The sequence below is a fragment of the Pleurodeles waltl genome, chromosome 8, assembly GCF_031143425.1.
Source record: "Pleurodeles waltl isolate 20211129_DDA chromosome 8, aPleWal1.hap1.20221129, whole genome shotgun sequence".
Lineage (NCBI taxonomy): Eukaryota > Metazoa > Chordata > Amphibia > Caudata > Salamandridae > Pleurodeles > Pleurodeles waltl.
In genome coordinates, this window is record NC_090447.1 from 180,617,538 (window position 1) to 180,640,999 (window position 23,462).

The following is a 23,462-nucleotide window of genomic DNA, read 5'->3' on the forward strand; positions in this document are numbered from 1 at the left end:
AGCATCTCACTTACAGGTACAGCACTGTCAATAACACTGCACATATAACACAGGCCCTGCAATTTCGCAGAAAACCAAGAAACAGCGCTCTGAACCAAGAGGGATGAGACAGCATAGGAAGACATTGGAGGCAGCTAATGGAAGGTAAGTATTCTGCCATGTCTGGACATGGCATGTTAGACTGAGGAACCGTGCATTCTGCGCACAGACATGGCACCTCAAGCAACTTTAGTCCCATCACAGACTGAGTTTGCGAAGGCTGTGTGGGGCATAGTGTATTCTGTGTAGAAACTTTAAGTGAATTAACTTGAACTTGCCAACAGTGGACAACTTGCCCTTTGAGCTCCTAATAGTTTTTCTAGTGGTTATCTGTGACTGGTGTATTCAGTTTCATACGTGGCACACCTTTTCTCTTTGGTCTTAAGGGTGCAGATTGGCACCTCGCTCGGACTGCATGGTGGTGCATAGTCAAGACACTAGGGACCTATAGGAGAAGGCCATTAGCAATACTGTCAGTGTTAAGGGGCAATAGGGCTTCAGGGAGCATGCCATAGGCAGCCCTGCATACTTCTATAGTACAGAGACACGCTATGGCGATCCCCCATGTCTGTGCATTTCCAGATCGAGAAGCATTGAAACCACCGCCCACAAGCAGAATTAACTGTGCTATAGTTGGGCGATTTCCAACCATACCCTCTATAGGATTTCAGGGATGTCCATAGTCAGGCAATGTGTCAACTATGGTGATGCAGTTGTCTGTTAAAAGTGCCTGTGCAATATTTTCTATGTCAGTAATGATGTTTTGGATATGAACCTGGAGTCTCTTCCTGACAACCAATGGGACCCTCACTCCGTGTGTAAAGAGAAGTCCACATAGCGGGGGAGCCAGTCCATTAGCCTTCAGTTGCGATTCAGTGTGTTTGGTTAGGTGAGGCTCCAGGAGGATCCAAGGTCAAGTCTGTGAAAATATGCTAAAACCTAACAGGCCCTGCAGGGGTTATTTAATCCACAAACTTTCTATGCCCTAAATTTAATGGACTGCATAGCTAAAGGAATGCAGGTCTACGTACCGACCGGGCCATGCAGGTACAAATGACTCTTGCAATTTTCACCTGAATGCACAGAGTGCATAGCTTGGTGCAAGGTGTGACAATTAGTGTGCTAGTGATCTATAACAGCATAAATTCAACACACCCAAGAATCCCCATCCCACACTAATTTACCCAGCAAGACAAGAAATAGAGCAAATCCCCACCCTACCACCCACTTTACTGTTCAGAGAACTTAAGGAGCAACTGGCCCAAAAGGATTAGGGTTAACCCGCAAGGGGCCAGAACGCAGGGCCTGTTCTCATCTCAAGTATGAGAGGGTGGCAGGGTTTGGATTATATTATGAGTGTAAATGTGAGGTAAAAACTGTGGCAAATAGAACAGAATGGGTGCATATTGGCTATACCCATGACCCTCTCCCCTACGTAAGGATGTTCTTGTGACATCAGGGCAGCAGATACCCACATGTTCCAATGGACATAGCAGAAGCATAACAACTGATAGCATGGCAGGTGATTATATCAATGAGACAACAGGCTGGTTTCCTACTTGATCAATATGCAAACAAACGTTGGGCTGGGCTAACGATCTCATTACCCCAGTGAGTTACTCAAAGCCACTAGTCATTGTTGCTCAATTGTACCTAGGGGTTTGCTTCCTTGTTACGAGACATCACTTCATGAGGTCTTTTTGGCAGCATTTTGCACCCTGTTTTGGATCAGTAAATTGTGGTTGTCATTATATAGCACTTAATACACCTGATGAGGCATTAAAGTGCCTTTTGGTGAGTAGCATGCTACTCAAGCTTATTATTTAACATGATTTGACGCTTTGCATGGTTTAAAAATTGAAAATTGGACAGTAGCTTTCAGCAGCTTTTTCAGGATCTGGAGGAACTCCTCACCTCTTGGATAATGAATGAAGTCTGGACTGTATGCACTGAAATGGCATTACAGCTATTGGACAGGTCGCATTGTGCATGCCAAAGTAGTGTTGTGGTCCTTGAGTTTATCAAGTGGGCTTCTACTGGGTGAATATGTGCCCCAAGAGGAGGCATTGGCCCCAATGCCCAGTGTCTCTGTTCCATAGAGAACATAAGAGTAATTACAGAGCAGTCGAAGATAGTTTTTAGCATAGTCTCCACAAAGTCCTTTATTTTGTCCACTGCTGTAGAGTCTTGCATCTCCATAATCCACATGTTTCTGCTGTGTGAGCGAGCTTCCAGATCCTCAATTCTAGCCTTAATAATGTCCAACAATTTTTCTATATATAGAAGATGCGTCCAGTAGCTTTGTCCTCTGTATACAACGCACACGGTTAGAGACGCTGTTTGAAGCATTCGTTCATGCAGTCTAGCCCATCGGTGAGAGTGTCAATCTTATTATCAGTGGTGGCAAGGCTGTATTTCATTTCTATCACAAGGAGTTTCAGGTCCAGGTCCTGTTCAATTGCCGCTTCTGCAGTTGCTTGGGGCATATCTCCCCCAGACGGAGTGTCTTGGCTGGTCATTCTGAGGGAACGTTTATGTTTCAAATTTATTGAGGGCATGGATGCCCTAAAGGGACATCCAATCGATAGGAAACTGTTCATGTGATTCAGATACTAAAAAGAGAAGGACAAAAGGGTCAATTAAAACAGCCAGGTTTTCAATAGTATCCTAAAAGCTGCTTTGGATGGAAACAGGCAAAGATGAATTGGAAGACAATTCCAGAGTTTACAGACCAGATATCTAAAACAGTGCCCTCCCTTGTCTGGCTCACATTAATTTGGGAATAGTGGACACAAACAGACTGGAATACCAAAGTGTCCCCAAGGACATGTGTAAATCAGTCAAGTGCAGGAGATAATGTATTTGTAAAGGCACAGCAGGTGAAATGGAGAGCTTGGACTTTAATTCTCTTGGCAATTCTTAGCCAGTGCAGGTCTCTAAGATAGTTAGAGATGGAAAGCTGCCTCGGTACCCACATAAGGAAATGGGCCACAGCATTTTGAATTATTTGTAAACATCTCATGACATTAACACTTAACATTAAACATTTGCTTGGGCTGCCTGTGATCGTGTTTGCATGGTGGACCACTGAACCCATTCATGTGTATGACTGCAATAGTACTACACATTAGGGCTCATGGCCCTGGGTGATGCCCCAGTAGGTGACCCAAGGACTAATATTAATAGGCATTTTCCCAGCCTCTATTGACTATGCAGAGAGGCTTTACTAACAGAAAATGTGTAAAGCATGTAGAAGTACTAAAAGAGTTAAAAATTCAAAAACACAACACAATAAAATTCCCACTCCAATTTGGGAAAGGGACATAAGAATGACAAAATTCCATTAAGGGGAACCAGTGATAAGGATTGTCAAACATTTAAGCAAAAATAGAGTGAAAAAGCACAAAGCACCAATTGTTGTCAGTGGTCGTAGAAGTCTGGGAGCTAGGCACGATATCAGGCCAACTGCAATGGAGTGTGGGTCAAATACGCCAACCAGGTGTGAACCAGTCTGAGAAGTTACTTTTGGACTTAGCCTTCTCTGTGGAAGTCAACATCCTTCAGCGGCAAGACAGCAGGCTACATCTGAGGAAGTTCTCACGAAGTCTGATGGGTGTTGGATGAGGTCCTGCTAAGTCCTTGGTTTTGGCTGGAAAAGCTCAGCGCAAGAGCAATTCAAATTTCACACCCAGGGAAGTCCTCTTGCCAGTTGGATACGTTTGGGCCATTCGTCCGGTCAAGATTTTTACCTTCAGATTTAGGCTCTTTTTTGGAGCCAACTCCTTCGTTGAGGCAAGGCTGTAGCTGTATCTGATGTCAAGTTTCTTCAGGCCGGATACCGTCCCACCAAGTGCCTGATGAATCGGATTTGCTGCTGTAGAGAAACTCAAGAGCACAAGGAACCTATTTTATTAACATAGCAATGTCATGGCTTGGGCGGATAGGTTGGTGTGGCTTGTCCCGCTGGTCTGAAAGTCTAAAAATGTTCCAAACCCCAGATTGTTAGAGGTAGTAGAAGCCCATTTAGACACAACTAAGGATCCCATAACATCAGGAAAGCACTGGGGGGTTAAGACTCATTCCAGCAGAGGCCACCCGCAGAGTCAAGGTCAGGCCCAGTTGTTACTGATTAGCTGGTCACTTTAGGAAAAAGGCCTCTTGCAGCTTTTTGTAGCCATGCAGAAGGTCAGCCTACTGGCTCTTGGAGCCCACCACTTGCTCCTTCAGTCCTTCTCTCTGTTCAAAAACAGCAGGTCCAGTCTTCTGTTCTTCAGTAGACCGAGAAGACATTCCGAAGAGGGTGCCCTGGGGTGGCCCATTTATGTCTGGCACTTGCTAGTAGGGGGGGTGTCTTCTGGCCTCTCTTTAACCAATGGGGTAATTTCTAAGGGGTAGCTCTACCCACGTTTGCATTAGTTCTTGTTTGCACTACTGCAAAGAGTGCCACAGTGCCCTTCACTCTCAAAATCCAAGATGGAGAACCCGTTCTCTCCTTGTGCCCAGGCAGAGAAGTAACTAGGGTAATAAGCAGTCCCCCTCATATGTGGTCACTTCAAACCAGTTCTGTAGGCTGCTGCCCCAGCCCTCTCGCTGGGTTTGGTACCGGCCTGACCAGTAGGACATAAGCTGGAGCCTTTCCAGGTGTCGCCTAACATTTACATGAGACATGGGAGTCTGCTTTGAAGGAAATTAAGTTCTTGGGTACACCCCAACTGGTCCTGCCAGAGGAAGACAAAATGGCTCTCCACACCCAAGCCACCATCTCTTCTCTTGGAGTAGTTTTCACACCTCATCAGGGCTAACCACTCACTGAACTACTGCAGGAGAGCTAATACAAAATAGCCCCTGGAGCTCTGGGCATTGAAAAGGTAACCTTATAAATTGTAGTTTTTCCTAATATTTATTCAAAAAATCTGACTTCACCACTGATTTGGGATTTTAATAAACATTAAAAAGAGTTTTTAATAATATTTCTAGCTGATCCCAATCCAGAGATGGCAACATTAATATTGAATTCTGCTTCCGTCACTGTTCTCTATGTGCCTCCAGATCCTTCTTAAAGTGAAAATAGCTTTTGAATGCTAGTCGCTGTAACTTTAAATATCTGCATGCCCTACTTTTAAATACCATGCTTTCTTCTTGGAGGCTGCAAAGCTTACATACCGGTGACTTATTAATATTCAAAAGGAACTTTTCGTCTTGTCAAAAGGGTTTATTTTGACAGGTTAGGCTGCATGTTTTAAACTTCTGCAGTGAGTCTACAACGGTAGGCCTGAAGCCATGTTTTCTTTTGTCACAGTAGTGGATAGCGCAGTAAGTGCTGCATTCCACAGGTGACATTTAACCTTACATGTCACCAGTGTATTTCAGCACCATATACTATGGCCTTATGGAAAAATTAATAAAGACCATCAAGTATTAGCCAATTTCTACCTTTTAGGGTCAGTGAACTAGACCCTAAAATTAGGCCCTAGACATTAATGCCTACGTTTGCAGAGTCAAACACCAGCAATACAATTCAGCAAAATATGTGGGGGACTATGCAAATAGGAACATTTTTCACATGGAGCAATTTAGCACTTGGAGGATATTTAGAAGAAGAGGAGTCTCTGGGAAGATTTATTCACCACAAAAGCAAAACAAAAACTCCAACGTGTTAAAAAGTGCTAAGGGTGTGAAGGGTTGTTTTCTGGTCAGGAGAAAAGGACACTATCACCACAGTGTAGGAGGCTGGCCTGGCTTGTAGTGGGTACCAGAGGTTTTACACCTTGTGCCAGGTCCAGTTATCCCTTATTAGTGTAGAAGAGGTGTTTCTAGCAGCTAAGGCTGATAGAAGGTAGCTATGGCAAAGCTGCTTAGGCTGAACTAGGAGACATGTAAAGCTCCTACTATACCACTGGTGTCATATGCACAATAGCATAAGAAAACACAATACACAGAAGTACTAAAAATAAAGGTACTTTATTTTTATGACAATATGCCAAAAGTATCTCAGTGAGTACCCTCAGTATGAGGATAAGTTATATACACAAGATATATGTACACAAACCAAAATTATGCAGGTAATAGCAAGAAAAGTAATGCAAGCAGTGTAAAGTTACAATAGATTGCAATAGGAGCACATAGGTATAGGGGCAACACAAACCATATACTCCAAAAGTGGAATGTGAACCACGAATGGACCCCAAACCTATGTGAGCTTGTAGAGGGTCGCTGGAACTGTAAGAAACAGTGAGGGTTAGAAAAATAGCCCACCCCAAGACCCTGAAAGGTAGGTGTAAAGTGCACCTACAACCCCCAGAGAGCACAGAAGTCGTGATAGGGGGATTCTGCAGGAAGAACAAACACCAGCAATGCAACAACAGTGGATTTCCGGACCTGAGTACCTGTAAGACAAGGGGACCAAGTCCAATAGTCGCGACAGTGTCGAGAGTGGGCAGGAGCCCAGGAAATGCCAGCTGAGGGTGCAAGGAGGCTGCCACCTGTTGGAAGAAGTTTGGAGTTCTGCAAGAAAGAAGAGGACTAGGAACTTCCCCTTTGGAGGATGGATGTCCCACGTCGCGATGAAGCTTGCAGAGGTGTTCCCACGCAGAAAGACCGCAAACAAGCCTTGCTAGCTGCAAGGGTCGCAGTAGAGGTTTTTGGGTGCTGCTGTGGCCCAGGAGGGACCAGGATGTCGCCACTTGGAGGAGGAGACAGAGGGGACGGCCAGCAAGTCAGGGAGCCCTCACAGAAGCAAGCAGCACCCGCAGAAGTACCTGAACAGGCACTTGGAAGAAGAGTGAACCGGAGTCCACGCGAAGTCACAAAAGGGAGTCACACAACGCCGGAGGACAACTCAGAAGGTTGTGCACTGCAGGTTAGAGTGTCGGGGACCCAGGCTTGGCTGTGCACGAAGGAAAACCTGGAAGAGTGCACAGGAGCCGGAGCAGCTGCAAATCACGCGGTAGCCAGCAATGCAGTCTAGCGTGGGGAGGCAAGGACTTACCTCCACCAAACTTGGACTGAAGAGTCACTGGACTGTGGGAGTCACTTGGACAGAGTTGCTGAGTTCCAGGGGCCACACTCGTCGTGCTGAGAGGGGACCCAGAGGACCGGTGATGCAGTCTTTTGTTGCCTGTGATTGCAGGGGGAAGATTCCGTCGACCCACAGTAGATTTCTTCAGAGCTCCTGGTGCAGAAAGGAGGCAGGCTACCCCTAGAGCATGCACCACCTGGAAACAGTTGAGAAAGCCAGCAGGATGAAGCGATACAAGGTTGCTAGTAGTCGTCTTGCTACTTTGTTGCAGTTTTGCAGGCGTCCTGAGCAGTCAGCGGTCGATCCTTTGGTAGAAGGTGAAGAGGGAGATGCAGAGGAACTCTGATGAGCTCTTGCATTCGTTATCTTGTGAGATCCCCAAAGCAGAGACCCTAAATAGCCAGAAAAGGAGGTTTGGCTACCTAGGAAAGAGGATTGGCTACCAAGAGAGGTAAGAGCCTATCAGAAGGAGCCTCTGACGTCACCTGCTGGCACTGGCCACTCAGAGCAGTCCAGTGTGCCACAGACACCTCTGTTTCCAAGATGGCAGAGGTCTGGGACACACTGGAGGAGCTCTGGGCACCTCCCCTGGGAGGTGCAGGTCAGGGGAGTGATCACTCCCCTTTCCTTTGTCCAGTTTCGCGCCAGAGCAGCGCTGGGGGATCCCTAAACCAGTGTAGACTGGCTTATGCAGAGATGGGCACCATCTGTGCCCATCAAAGCATTTCCAGAGGCTGGGGGAGGCTACTCCTCCCCAGCCTTCACACCTATTTCCAAAGGTAGAGGGTGTTACACCCTCTCTCAGAGGAAATCCTTTGTTCTGCCTTCCTGGGCCAGGGCTGCCTGGACCCCAGGAGGGCAGAAACTTGTCTGAGGGGTTGGCAGCAGCGGCAGCTGCAGTGGAGACCCCGGAAAGGCAGTTTGGCAGTACCCGGGTTCTGTGCTAGAGACCCGGGGGATCATGGAATTGTCACCCCAATGCCAGGATGGCATTGGGGTGACAATTCCATGATCTTAGACATGTTACATGGCTATGTTCGAAGTTACCATTGTGACGCTGTACATAGGTAGTGACCTATGTACAGTGCACGCGTGTAATGGTGTCCCCGCACTCACAAAGTCCGGGGAATTTGCCCTGAACGATGTGGGGGCACCTTGGCTAGTGCCAGGGTGCCCACACACTAAGTAACTTTGCACCCAACCTTCACTAGGTGAAGGTTAGACATATAGGTGACTTATAAGTTACTTAAGTGCAGTGGTAAATGGCTGTGAAATAACGTGGACGTTATTTCACTCAGGCTGCACTGACAGGCCTGTGTAAGAATTGTCAGAGTTCCCTATGGGTGGCAAAAGAAATGCTGCAGCCCATAGGGATCTCCTGGAACCCCAATACCCTGGGTACCGCAGTACCATATACTAGGGAATTATATGGGTGTACCAGTATGCCAATGTGAATTGGTAAATTTAGTCACTAGCCTGTCAGTGACAAATTTGGAAAGCAGAGAGAGCATAACCACTGAGGTTCTGGTTAGCAGAGCCTCAGTGAGACAGTTAGGCATCACACATGGAACACATACAGGGCACATACTTATGAGCACTGGGGCCCTGCCTGGCAGGATCCTAGTGACACATAGACTAAAACAACATATATATACAGTGAAATATGGGGGTAACATGCCAGGCAAGATGGTACTTTCCTACACAACCCCCCCCCCCCCCAAACGAAGGACAATAAGACTAGCCATGACCTGATGAGTCTTCATTGTCTAAGTGGAAATATCTGGAGAGTCCATCTGCATTGGAGTGGGTACTCCCAGGTCTATGTTCCACTGTATAGTCCACTCCCTGTAGAGATATGGACCACCTCAACAATTTAGGATTTTCACCTTTCATTTGTTTTAGCCAAAGTAGAGGTTTGTGGTCTGTCTGAACAATAAAGTGAGTGCCAAACAGGTATGGCCTCAACTTTTTCAGTGCCCAGATCACAGCAAAGGCCTCCCTCTCAATGGCAGACCAACGCTTTTCTCTAGTGGTCAACCTTCTGCTGATAAAAGCAACTGGTTGATCCTGGCCCTCAGAATTCAGTTGTGATAAGACTGCCCCTACCCCTAATTCAGATGCATCAGTTTGAACAATGAATTTCTTGGAGTAACATGGGCTTTTTAGGACAGGTGCAGAGCAAATGGCCTGTTTGAGCTCCTCAAAAGCTTTCTGACAGCTAGCTGTCCACAATACCTTTTTAGGCATCTTTTTACTGGTGAGATCATTAAGTGGGGCTGCAATGGAGCCATAGTTTTTAATGAATCTCCTGTAATACCCAGTGAGGCCTAGGAAGGCTCTCACCTGGGTCTGTGTTGTAGGGGGAACCCAAACCATGATTGTCTGGATTTTCCCCTGAAGTGGTGCAATCTGTTCTCCACCTACCAGGTGTCCCAGATAAACCACCTTTCCCTGCCCTATCTGGCACTTTGAGGCCTTGATAGTGAGGCCTGCCTTTTGCAGGGCCTCCAAAACTTTCCAAAGGTGGACCAGGTGCTCATCCCAGGTGGAGCTAAAGACAGCTATATCATCAAGATATGCTTCACTAAAAGCCTCCAACCCTTGCAGGACTGTGTTCACCAACCTCTGAAAAGTGGCAGGTGCATTCTTCAAACCAAAGGGCATCACTGTAAATTGGTAGTGCCCTCCTATAGTTGAAAATGCAGTTTTAGGTTTAGCATTCTCAGCCAATTTGATCTGCCAATACCCTGCAGTCAAATCAAAGGGGCTTAGATACTTGGCAGATGCCAGTGTATCTATGTGCTCATCTGCCCTGGGTATAGGGTGAGCATCAGTTTTTGTTACGTGGTTGAGACCTCTGTAATCAACACAAAACATCATCTCCCTTTTTCCATCTTTTGAGTGAGGCTTTGGTACAAGCACCACAGGACTCGCCCATGGGCTTTCAGAAGGTTCAACCACTCCTAGATCAAGCATTTTCTGAACCTCGTGTTTTATGCAGTCCCCGACATGGCCAGGCTGCCTATAGATTTTACTTTTGACAGGCAAGCTGTCTCCAGTATCAATTGTGTGTTCACACCAAGATGTGGTGCCTGGCACAGTTGAAAAGAGTTCAGAAAATTGTCCAAGGAGATTTATGCAGTTGTCTTTCTGTTCTGCAGTCAGACAATCTGCTAAAACTACTCCCTCCACTAAAGCATCCTCTTCAGTGGAGCAGAAGAGATCAGGGAGAGGGTCACTCTCTTCTTCCTGACCTTCATCTGTTGCCATGAACAGGGTAAGATCAGGCCTGTCATAGTAGGGTTTTAGGCGGTTGACATGAATCACCCTAAGGGGACTCCTGGCAGTGCCCAGGTCTACCAGGTAGGTAACCTCACCCTTTTTCTCAACAATTAGATGGGGTCCACTCCATTTGTCCTGGAGTGCTCTTGGAGCAACAGGCTCCAATACCCACACCTTCTGTTCTGGTTGGTACTGGATCAGAACAGCCTTCTGGTCATGCCATTGCTTCTGGAGCTCTTGGCTGGCCTGAAGGTTTTTACTGGCCTTTTTTCATGTACTCGGCCATTCTGGATCTTAGGCCAAGTACATAGTCCACTATGTTTTGTTTGGGAGCTTTTAAAGGTTGTTCCCAACCCTCCTTCACAAGTGTTAGTGCACCTCTTACAGGGTGTCCAAAGAGGAGTTCAAAGGGACTGAAGCCCACTCCTTTCTGGGGTACCTCCCTGTAAGCAAAAAGGAGGCAAGGTAACAGGACATCCCATCTCCTCCTGAGTTTTTCAGGGAGTCCCATTATCATACCTTTGAGAGTTTTATTAAACCTCTCTACCAGTCCATTAGTCTGTGGATGATAAGGAGTGGTGAATTTGTATGTTACGCCATATTCCTTCCACATAGCCTTCAAGTATGCAGACATAAAGTTGCTACCCCTGTCTGATAGAACCTCTTTTGGGAAACCCACCCTGGAAAAGATTCCCAGGAGGGCTTTTGCCACTGCAGGTGCTGTAGTGGTCCTTAGAGGAATTGCTTCAGGATATCTTGTGGCATGGTCCACAACCACCAAGATAAACCTATTGCCTGAAGCAGTAGGAGGGTCAAGGGGGCCAACTATGTCAACCCCTACCCTTTCAAAGGAGACCCCAACCACAGGTAGTGGAATAAGGGGAGCCTTTGGTGTGCCACCAGTCTTGCCACTGGCTTGGCAGGTCACACAAGACTTGCAAAAATCTTTAGTGTCCTCTGACATTCTAGGCCAGTGAAACAGGGGGACAAGCCTTTCCCATGTTTTGATCTGGCCCCAATGCCCAGCCAAAGGAATGTCATATGCCAGAGTTAGGGGGAACTCTCTGTACTGCAGGGGAATGACAAATATCCTGGCTGCTCCAGGTTTTGGGTCCCTTGCCTCTGTGTACAAGAGGTTGTCCTCCCAGTAAACTCTATGTGAGTCACTGACATCCCCGTTTTGCTGCTTGACAGCTTGCTGTCTGAGACCCTCTAATGTGGGACAGGATTGCTGTGCCACACTCAGCTCTTCCCTGGCAGGCCCCCCTCCACCCAAAAGCTCAGCAGTGTCTGCTGCCAGCTCATCTGGTGAAGGGTCTGCACAGGGAGGAAATTCTTCTTCCCCAGAAGGAGAATCATCTGTAGAGGGAGGGATAGTGGGTAGGGATTTACCCTTGCTACCCCTAGCTTTAGGGAGCACTTGGTCCATTGTTCCAGGATCCAAGTTACCCTGTCCGTTTTGCTTTTTGGCCGGAGCCCTTGTCAAAGCAAAAATATGCCCAGGAATGCCCAGCATTGCTGCATGAGCCTCCAACTCCACTTCTGCCCAAGCTGATGTCTCTAAATCGTTCCCTAGTAGACAGTCTACAGGTAAATCTGAGGCAACCACAACTTTCTTTGGACCAGTAACCCCCCCCAGTTGAGATTCAAAACAGCCATGGGGTGGCTAAGAGTGTTGTTATGAGCGTCTGTCACTTGGTACTGGTGACCAAGTAGGTGTTGTTCAGGGTGTAGCAGTTTCTATATCACCATGGTAACACTGGCACCTGTGTCCCTGTAGGCCTGAACCTCAACACCATTTATTAGGGGAAGTTGCTTGTACTTATCCATATTAAGGGGACAAGCAACCAAGGTGGCCAAATCAATGGCACCTTCAGAGACTGACACAGCCCTCTGTGGTCTCCCTAACAAGACCAACCCCAACTAAATTACCAAAAGTGAGCCCAGCTACTCCCTTCGATTGGCTATTAGTAGGTTTGTTCCCACCACCACTGCTCTTACTAGGGGCACCAGAGTTTGCAGTAGGGGTTGTGGTAGTGGGAGGTTTGGTGTTTTTCTTTGGACAACTGGCATCAGTTGTCCAATGGCCTTTGACTTTACACAAATAACACCAAGGCTTTTTAACTTGATTTGAAGAGGATTTGGACCCACCACCCCCACCAGAGGATTTTTGTGGGCCTGATGAAGACTCGGTTTTACTTTTGTCCCCACCCTTGTCAGAAGACTTACCATCCTTCTTCTTGCCATCCTTGTCACCCCCTGTATGAACTTTTCTGTTCACTCTTGTCTGACCCATTTGTCTGCCTTCTTTCCCAATTCTTGGGGAGAGGTCAGATCTGAGTCCACTAGATATTGGTGTAACAAGTCAGACACACAGTTATTCAGAATATGCTCTCTCAGAATAAGATTATACAGGCTTTCATAGTCAGAAACTTTACTGCCATGTAACCACCCCTCCAAGGTCTTCACTGAACAGTCAACAAAGTCTATCCAGTCTTGTGAGGACTCTTTTCTGGTGTCTCTGAACTTAATCCTGTATTGTTCAGTGGTTAAGCCAAATCCATCCAAGAGTGCATCCTTCAAAACTGCAAAATTGTTAGCATCACTTTCTCTAACAGTAAGGAGCCTATCCCTACCCTTTCCAGTGAAAGATAGCCACAATATAGCAGCCCACTGCCTTTGAGGGACCCCCTGTGCAATATGACAATATGTTAAAAGTATCTCAGTGAGTACCCTCAGTATGAGGATAAGTTATATACACAAGATATATGTACACATACCACAATTATGCAGGTAATAGCAAGAAAAGTAATGCAAGCAGTGTAAAGTTACAATAGATTGCAATAGGAGCACATAGGTAAAGGGGCAACACAAACCATATACTCCAAAAGTGGAATGCGAACCACGAATGGACCCCAAACCTATGTGAGCTTGTAGAGGGTCGCTGGGACTGTAAGAAACAGTGAGGGATAGAAAAATAGCCCACCCCAAGACCCTGAAAGGTAGGTGTAAAGTGCACCTACAACCTCCAGAGAGCACAGAAGTCATGATAGGGGGATTCTGCAGGAAGAACAAACACCAGCAATGCAAAAACAGTGGATTTCCGGACCTGAGTACCTGTAAGACAAGGGGACCAAGTCCAATAGTCGCGACAGTGTCGTGAGCGGGCAGGAGCCCAGGAAATGCCAGCTGAGGGTGCAAGGAAGCTGCCAGCTGTTGGAAGAAGCTTGGAGTTCTGCAAGAAAGAAGAGGACTAGGAACTTCCCCTTTGGAGGATGGATGTCCCACGTCGCGATGAAGCTTGCAGAGGTGTTCCCACGCAGAAAGACCGCAAACAAGCCTTGCTAGCTGCAAGGGTCACGGTAGAGGTTTTTGGGTGCTGCTGTGGCCCAGGAGGGACCAGGGTGTCGTCACTTGGAGGAGGAGACGGAGGGGGTGCCCAGCAAGTCAGGGAGCCCTCACAGAAGCAGGCAGCACCCGCAGAAGTACCTGAACAGGCACTTGGAAGAAGAGTGAACCGGAGTCCACGCAAAGTCACAAAAGGGAGTCCCACAACGCCGGAGGACAATTCAGAAGGTTGTGCACTGCAGGTTAGAGTGTCGGGGACACAGGCTTGGCTGTGCACGAAGGAAATCCTGGAAGAGTGCACAGGAGCCGGAGCAGCTGCAAATCACGCGGTACCCAGCAATGCAGTTTAGCGTGGGGAGGCAAGGACTTACCTCCACCAAACTTGGACTGAAGAGTCACTGGACTGTGGGAGTCACTTGGACAGAGTTGCTGAGTTCCAGGGACCACGCTCGTCGTGCTGAGAGGGGACCCAGAGGACCGGTGATGCAGTCTTTCGTTGCCTGTGGTTGCAGGGGGAAGATTCCGTCGACCCACGGGAGATTTCTTCAGAGCTCCTGGTGCAGAAAGGAGGCAGGCTACCCCCAGAGCATGCACCACCTGGAAACAGTTGAGAAAGCCGGCAGGATGAAGCGATACAAGATTGCTAGTAGTCGTCTTGCTACTTTGTTGCAGTTTTGCAGGCATCCTGAGCAGTCAGCGGTCGATCCTTTGGTAGAAGGTGAAGAGGGAGATGCAGAGGAACTCTGATGAGCTCTTGCATTCGTTATCTGGTGAGATCCCCAAAGCAGAGACCCTAAATAGCCAGAAAAGGAGGTTTGGCTACCTAGGAAGGAGGATTGGCTACCAAGAGAGGTAAGAGCCTATCAGAAGGAGCCTCTGACGTCACCTGCAGCACTGGCCACTCAGAGCAGTCCAGTGTGCCACAGACACCTCTGTTTCCAAGATGGCAGAGGTCTGGGACACACTGGAGGAGCTCTGGGCACCTCCCCTGGGAGGTGCAGGCCAGGGGAGTGGTCACTCCCCTTTCCTTTGTCCAGTTTCGCGCCACGGCAGGGCTGGGGGATCCCTAAACCAGTGTAGACTGGCTTATACAGAGATGGGCACCATCTGTGCCCATCAAAGCATTTCCAGAGGCTGGGGGAGGCTACTCCTCCACAGCCTTCACACCTATTTCCAAAGGGAGAGGGTGTTACACCCTCTCTCAGAGGAAATCCTTTGTTCTGCCTTCCTGGGCCGGGGCTGCCTGGACCCCAGGCGGGCAGAAACTTGTCTGAGGGGTTGGCAGCAGCAGCAGCTGCAGTGGAGACCCCGGAAAGGCAGTTTGGCAGTACCAACACAGAGACACAGGCATATTCGGAAATAATGAGACAATTAACAAAAGCAGAAGAAGGTGAGTCATTTTCAGACTAAAGGAAGAAGCCAATACTGAGACGTGGAACCCAGAATGCCATCCATTATATACAAGACGCAGATAACAAAGAGGAATCGGGAGCTTAATGAAGGGCGTATGACATGGGAGATATCTAAAAATAGGAAGACATAACAATGGTGCAGCTGGGAATGTAGCAAGCAGAAGTGCCTATTATGTATGGGAAGACACATGGAATATAACAATGTTACTGTGGTGCTATTTTTGCATATATTGTTTATTTTCTAGACAAACCATAGAAACAGTTCATCATGTACAATGTGCATGGTACTAATGTGCATGAGTGTCCAAAAGGAATATTTAACTATATGAAAATATTGTAATTGTTGCACTGTTATGGCTCTCCTTAAAAATAAACATGTATTTTGCCTTACAGGAAGTTGTGACTTTCCTTCTGTGACGATGATGCACTTGAACCCTGATCTTGACGAGAAGAAGAATATTTTAACATCTGGTGCAACGCAAGGCAACTCTTCTATTTGCCACACTATGAGCTGAATGTAAAGACTGTGTGCTAAATAAAGATCTCAGCAAAAGTTTTATAGCGTGAGTTTGCACTGGCACTATTCAGAACTTATATCGGTCTTGCTGAACGTATATGTGGAGATAACATGATATGTTACATATCAGGATGGCAAAAGACCTAATGCTAACATGTTCCATAAGGTTATGATGCACTTTTGATGTGCACTTCAGTGAAACATTCCCCTTTCCGTGCATAACTAGAGTACTCATGCTATAAGATACACATTATATACAATAACGGATGAGCCATTGTGCCTAACGCTACTCAGTAAACATTAACACGTGGCTGTATTTGATGGCACTTTTCTCCAACCAAGAAAAACAGAAAATCGATTGGGGTAATGCTTACATTAAACTCAGATACTGATAATTACCTGGACCACATTCCAGTCAATCATTTTTGATAACTATACCACTCTATTCACAGATGAGCTACATGCAAATCAGAGTGTTCCTGTTCTGGTAGGGACAGCGCAGCACGAAATGCAGGGCTTGGTCCCCTTGAGAAGGATACTCAAACAACCCTAAACTGATATTGGCATTTTTTGGGTCTCATCCGTGATGTGCAGCTTGATTTCAAATGCCCAAAGAGAATGGAGCAAGCTGACCGCGGCCTCATGCATATATTTAAAATGAAATTATCTGTTGTGGCACACCACAGATACGTTTGTGGGGATGGGAGTTTCATGTTTTATTACAATAAAGGAGAATTGACTAACGTGGCCTAGTTTATTTCACAAGTTAGCATGTGACTCCTTGTTTCTAGTGGTAATAATGCCAAAAGAAGCCAAAATCTGTCATCCGTATAGTACAACAGGAGCCATCTTAGTTGGTACACCATTATAATTAACTTTATTTAAAGCTTCTACCATCAACAATTTCCTACTTGTTAAAGCACTCAGTCATGGTCACAGATCTATGCTTACCATTGAATTTGTGTAGGAAGGAATGGACAAAAATTGGTGAAACCAATTCCGAGTTTTGCATCTCTGAAAGGAGATAAATTAAGAGAGGGTATTAATACGTATCTGATGAAGGCCATTTACACCATCTAGATGTCTGGAAAGGTTTAGTGGTAAAGATGTAGACCTATGGCTCTGATTACCCTTGGAACAGACATCAAACACATGCTTGGGAAGCTGCCATATATCCACCAGTTACAGCTAAAAAGAAATGTAAGTTGGGAGAGTGATACATTGTCCACCATGAAAAGGAGTGACCACCTGAGCTTGGAGTTTACTCGTATATTGAACAGAAGCTACCACGACCAGGAATACAGCCTGAAGGGTCAGGAGACTTAGAGGACATCTGTGCACTGGCTCAAAGGAAGTGCACGAGGAATGTGAGGATCCACTTGAGATCCCACTGTGGCATTACAAAGGGTTTTGGGGTGGGGGGGAAAGACATGTTAAACTTTCGCAGTCGGTGACTCCTACAAGGACGGTTGTTCCAGCAAATGCAAAAAGGACAGAAGAACCAACAAATAACCTTTTATGGTGCCCACTACAAGTCATCATGCAAGTTGTTGGTGGGTCAGGGTTAAAAAAATAAACAAAAGCCATCCAACAGTTTGGCCTGTTACAGGTCCATATTGCGGATGCCAGCCACCAGGCCACCACCTTGTCAGGAAGGATGACATCTAGAACTGTGGGAGGAAGCACGAAGAGAGTCAACTGCCACTGCTCAATTTCCAATGAAAGGGAGCCGCAGCGAAGGAGTCAGGTGTGACTTCAGCATGTTGATAGTGAACCCGAACAATGTCACAAGGTTCGCAGTTAACTGGAGGTTGTCTATGACTGACTGCGGCAAGCCATAGTTCAACAGCCAGTTATCAAGGTAGGGGGAAAACTGTAATCTCTAACCTGCAAAAGTGTGCTGCGACCACTGCCAAGTGCTCTGACCTTCTTCAGCACAGGGAAATGGCAAGTTTTTAATACACAGTCCATCTATCCTGGGCGAGAACCCTCCCTATGGCGCCATTTGCCGGGAGAGCCTGAACCTCTTGAAGCAAGATGACTGGTACACCTCTGAAAGCTGCTCAAATGAAGGCAGAAGATGCACTGGGTCAAAAAGGAATGGCAAGGCATATCCCTGTTGAACAATATAAGAGATCAACTTGTCATGTTATATTTTGCTACCATTGGAAGAAATGTCTGATCCTGCCTCCCACAGGGTGATCATGTGCCACTAAGGGCAAACTAAAGTGGTTTAGTTGCTGTTGCTGTATGGGCAAGGGTCTTGGAAAATTGTTGCTCCTGGAGGCCCGGACGTTGTCTGCTTGATCCTCAACCCAGACCGTGAAAACACTTTGTTTTCCTGTGGTGGAAGAGTTAGGCCCTAAAAGGGACAAAGCTGTTGAGTAAATTGCCTAGCAGAACTAGAAGAACCCAAGGCATGTGTTTTGACCCAGCTTTCTTTGAAGTGTTCCAGGGCAGATTCAGCCTTCTTGCCAAACCGGAAAAACCCATCAAAAGACATTCATGTCTCCTGAGAATCCTGCGGCTCTTATCCATACATGACACCGAAGCAGCATGCTAGTGTAAACTGCTCTGCCCCAAGCAGTCAGTAGTGTTTAATCCATAACAGATAATGTATTTAGCGGAATCCTGACCATCTCTGATGGTCTAAGTCAGGTTGGCCCTACATTTCTCAAGGACTGTCGGCAATATCTCTCTAACCATGCCCCATAAAGCAGGGGAATATCTCCCCAGCAAACAGGTGGCACTGACTGAATGGTAGGCTAGGCTGGCTGAGGAAAACGTTAGTTTCCTAAATGTTTCTATTCTCTTTAACACACTGGGGGAGTTGTAGGAAATGAACGGAGGGTCATCCTTGGCATAGAGTGATGTGTCAAGAAGTCAGGGTCACCTGGCACTGGTCTGTGGTGCCTGGCAACCCGGCTTTGTTCATTGGTGGACAGGAACAAGACATGGACCAGGTGCCCATTTGGGTGTCAGTCAGGGCTACACTGAGTGTTAGAAAAGGTTGAGAGAAAGTCTGTCCTAGTTGCAAAATTCCTGCCAATACATTAATTTTAACATCCATAGCTAGCAGCTGTAAGTCTAATACCACTGCTGCCTGTCTCACCATCACAGCAAAGGAGGCATTCTCTTTAGTTTATAGCTCAGGGTGTGAACACAACCTAGTGTCCGGAGAAGGGTAGAACCCAATGGCACCCTGCAAGTTTATGCACAGATTTTCATCATCCTAGTGTTTGGGAAAATAAGCCCGGTCAAATCCATTGCTATCCTCAAAAGCTGGTTATTGGCGCGCTGGTGTGCAGCTCCAAGGTAAAGGCAGGGTTCTGTCTAAGGAGGATTGAACAGGGACCCAGTGTGTCAGTACAGCTTTAACACTCGACCTCGGTCAAGACCAAGACAAATTCTCAGATAGGACAATTAGGAAAGGGCTGTGCGTCTGAAGTGCTGGGGCCAGGGTTGACGTTGAAGGGACTTGTGTCGATTTAGATGTTGGATTACAAGTTGGCTCCAACACCAGAGCGGAACCAGGACAAGTTCAGGAGGCATAGATGGCAGCAAAGCTGGACCTGCCGACGGTAACCCAACTGCAAGCTACCGCAGATTCTTGAGGCATGAAGGCAAGCTAGGAGCCAGAAGAGTGCCAAAGATTTGCAACATGGCCTTTTTAAAGGCTTCACCCTGTTGCAATGTCACCAATGGCCCAGGAAACTGGGGATGCATCAGGATCAGTTGCGGAAGTTGACGCCTGTATGGAGAAACAGGAATAATACCAAGAGGCATCCTAAGATACTTTTGACTTCTCTAGCTGAGAATGACAGAACTGTGGCGAATACTGCTTGGCCTTCATGTGCATGCAGTTCTACTTACCAGAAGACTTGGCCTTCTTGTGCTTTGACTTACTAGTAGACTTGGACCATGATGGAGGCGTCGTGGGAACAGACTTGAGAGCAGTAGCGGGTACATTCCCTCAACTTCGAGCAGGACTTCTGTAACTTCTTTTGGTGCTCAGTGACGTACAGGTTTGATTCACGTTCCCAGATTGCCTTAGGATTCTTAAGGGCAGTCTCCTCGTACGACTTTGGCTGTTGACCCGAACATTAGAGGCACACCATGCTTGAGGTCTGTCAGGCATCTGTTTGCAACAGCCTCTACAAGGTTTAAAACCAGTTACTTTAGGAGGAGATCTAGTTCCCTTGCAGAGTGGTAAAAAGCTGAATTTTGAGAAAAAGCTTGCCAACTAAGAAGAAAAGAGTGGAAGCAAGCTCCGGATCCATGTATGAAGGTGCAGAAAAAAGTCAACAGATGTCGGTGCGCAGATGTGGTGCTTATATGCATTGTCAGTTCCAGGGTGGAACAAAGTCAACACGAAGCTGCACGGTGCCACCTCCCAGAGCACAGGAGCAATGCTGTTTAAACCTTCCAGATCCAGTCCGGCACCTGGGAATGTTCAAATGGTGAGAAGCTGGCAAACCATTTTTGAGATGACATAATAGCCAAAATAAACTAGGACAACTTCACATCTTCCTAGGCAAATTGTGCAATCTGGTTTATGCTTTCCTCGACCAATGTGTCTTGCCAACTTCAATGAAGAACGGCCTGATCATTCCTATACTTAAAGAGCATAAAAATGACCCTACCCAAGCTTCAAATTATTATTCGATATCAAACCTGCGATGGCTAGGGAAAAGAGTTAGAAAAAAAAACTGTGGCCAACCAACTAATTAATGTAAGATCCAAAGAACACCTTCTCACCAACTATCACTCTAGCTTTAAACCAGGCGGCAGCATTGAAACTGCAACATTAAAAGTACTGCTAGTGCTTCTAGATGTGTCAGCAGCCTTTGGCACTGTTGATCTTGGAAGTCTTCCTGACAAAGAAGGTCGGAGATCAAGCCCCATCACCTCCAAAACACTGCTGAGTTCCACAGAGGTCAATTTTAGCTCTGTTTTTATTCACTCTATACGTGGAGCCTCTGCATTTAATCCTAAAAAGGTCTGGTGTAAAAGTGTATCAATAGGAGATAATATCTAACTATTCTTACAAATGTCAGTGGTTTAAGACATATGAATCCTAAGACACCGCCTCTACCAACAACAAAGAGGGATGAGAGATAACTTACTCCTACTGTACCCCTAAAAAATGTAAATCATACACTCCACTTCCTCATGAAAAAAATTGCCCACCCTATCGTATCAGCCAAATACCTATTATCTTGGTTCACCCCTCTCAATGGTCCCTCACATAAATGTGTCCAAATCCGCCAACTTCCATCTGCATATCTCGAAGAACAAAATGACACTTCATCCCCATCAAACGTCTGAAACAGCAGTTCATTCTCTAGTTACCCCTTTTCCTAGAACTGACTACATTCAGAACTACAGCACATTAACAATTTTTTCTCCAGAGCAGCCACTGCAGCCTGGAACAGATTCACTCTCCAGCTCAGAACTTTTACCCCTCTTCAAAGTCTTCCACAATTCCAAACCTAAATCCGGGGCAGCCCCTCTGCTATGGCAGAGGAGGGTCGCCCCACTGACGAAAAGCAGAAAAACAGAGGGATAACAAAAGTATTTTATTATCCCTTTATTTTTCCGGCTTTGTAGGGTGGGGAGGGGCCAGCCTCCTCCACGTCAAGTGGAGGAGGAGTGGTATGTGCACTTCTAAGTGCATGTCAGTTTGGCTGGCCGTCCGAGGCCGGGCAAACTGACACGAGCACTTAGAAACTCTCCACCAGGGTCGAGACCAAGCGCAGTGCCCAACTCTCCCCCTGAGTGGCATTTCTGCCCGCTCAGGCCAATCGCTGCACTTCTTTCATGCTGTGTAACAGCATGAAAGAAGAGTTGTGATTGGCTGGGGAAACCATGAACTCTGACTAAACCTATATTTCTTAATTTTTCCTCTCCCAAACTCGATATAATCCCAAGTTGTTTTAAACAAAGTTTCAAACCAAAGTGACCTCATGCCAATCGGCCCACGTGTGGTATATAAATGACCAAATAAATTAAGACATAAATAAATGTTTGCCACTGATGATAGGCCAGGGGAAGCCTAAGTTCACATGAAAGAAAGCAGAATGCAACTGTGAATAATTACAAAATCAAAATATAGTTTAACAGCTGTATACTACATAACCTCAGACTACAATTATCAAGGGAAACAGGAGCAATATACCTTTCAAGTGAAGGGCATCTACTGGATTGGCATAAGGAAGTCCCAGAAAGAGAAGAGGCTCAGATACCTTTAAGCCTAGAACATGTCGAGATTAAAGATCAATTGAGAAGCATGTGTACCTGTTCTATGTCTTCATTTAAAATGGCAATTAAGGGAAAGCTACAAATAACCAAGAGGACCAAAGAAGTAGCAAATGTTAAACTGTCACGTTTCATGAAACAGTACTGAAGCAGAGAGCAAAACTGCATTGCGACTAACAATGTGCAAACAAATGAAGAATCAATGGAGTGTAACAATCAAGAGAAGCGCTTGAAACACCCGACTCAACCAAATGAGCCAGAGATGATGATAACAAGGTATGTGCAGTCATTTCCTAACGAGATGCTAAGATGAATACAATGCTGCCCGTTTCTTATCACCATTGCCTTCCCGTCTCGTTGTCTACGGAGTTTTAAGATGTGCTGTATTATCCGCTTTGTAGGCAAATTAAGGAGGAAGGGTTTACACAGCTAGATGACGTATTGGTGGGGATCGACTGATGAACATTGACAAACTATGCAGCTCAACTTGGGGAACATTGTCCCAAAAAACTATTTCGCAGCTCAAGGGGCTAAAAGATACACTATACTGGTAGGATTTCTCAATTAGACATCGTGAGCTTTTAGGTCTTACTGGAGCAGCAGCTGAAGAGGCCCGAGGAGTTTCCTTCTGGTACAAGACGTTGGTGAAGGAGATGTTCCATTATATCAGGCAAAGTGCTTAGGATTTGGGAGGTGTTTAGGAATGGCGCTGGTGAATGTATGATGCGTGATGCTCCCTACTGAAATATCTACATGCATCTTGTCTTTGGTATCAAGTATGTGATAACACCAAAGCCTTAGAGTAACAATTAAGGTAAGCCTAAAGCTGGTAGGCTTAGGCAAGGTCCACAAGGAGGCAGACAGGACCGACAGATGCACACAAGTAAATGTTCTACTTGTTGCTCATTGCAAGGCTGTTGATTTCAGAGAGCTGGGCCTGTTGATTAGGTCCACCATCTCATGACTGGCTGTGTCTTGTACCTGTGAGTCACAGTTTTGGGACCCTTTTGTTTTGTATTTGAGCCATAAATAACATGATGATGCTGCACCGTCTGCAGTTAGTTGCCTTTACAAATGGTTAAGCCAAGATTATCATTTGGCCGAGTGGTAGCTTTGGCAGGCCTCTGCGGCTGGCCGATCGAATCAGTGGTTCTGCTGTACATTAGGGCTAGAAATAGTTCACCACAAAGTTCTTGTGAGTTTTTGCCTCCGTAACACTGAATAAGTATGAAAAACATGAAGCAAAAGATCAGGTCTGAGGCATATATGTGAGTAACCTTAAATAGGGTGTTCTCTTTCTCCGAAAACACTGTTAACTAAAAGATCTAACAAGCAACATTTCTTTTAAGTGCGAACAGGGCAACTAAATAGCTAACAGTGTTGGGCCATTCATGAGCTAACAGCAATAAAGACCTTGGATAATGCTATTCATTGGCTCTTACTCCCTTGCTTGCGCCTCAGGTCCATAAGTGAAGAATGTTATTGACCAGTCTAGTTGTTAATAGTGCTGAATTTGCATTGGCAGGAAAAGAATGGATAGCCTTGATAGCCAGCCATAGTAGTCCTAATATACTTAATGCGAGATTTT

General features: G+C 46.2%; 1 long non-coding RNA gene across 1 annotated transcript in view; it reads left to right on the forward strand.

Annotated features, from left to right (window-relative positions):
* LOC138249078 (uncharacterized) overlaps positions 1 to 16,359 on the forward strand; it is a 60,159-nt gene extending 43,800 nt beyond the window's left edge. The window contains exon 3 of the long non-coding RNA XR_011194700.1: positions 15,493 to 16,359. This is a non-coding gene — a long non-coding RNA (uncharacterized lncRNA). The remainder of the gene's footprint in view (positions 1 to 15,492) is intronic.
* Positions 16,360 to 23,462: the final 7,103 nt, after the last annotated feature.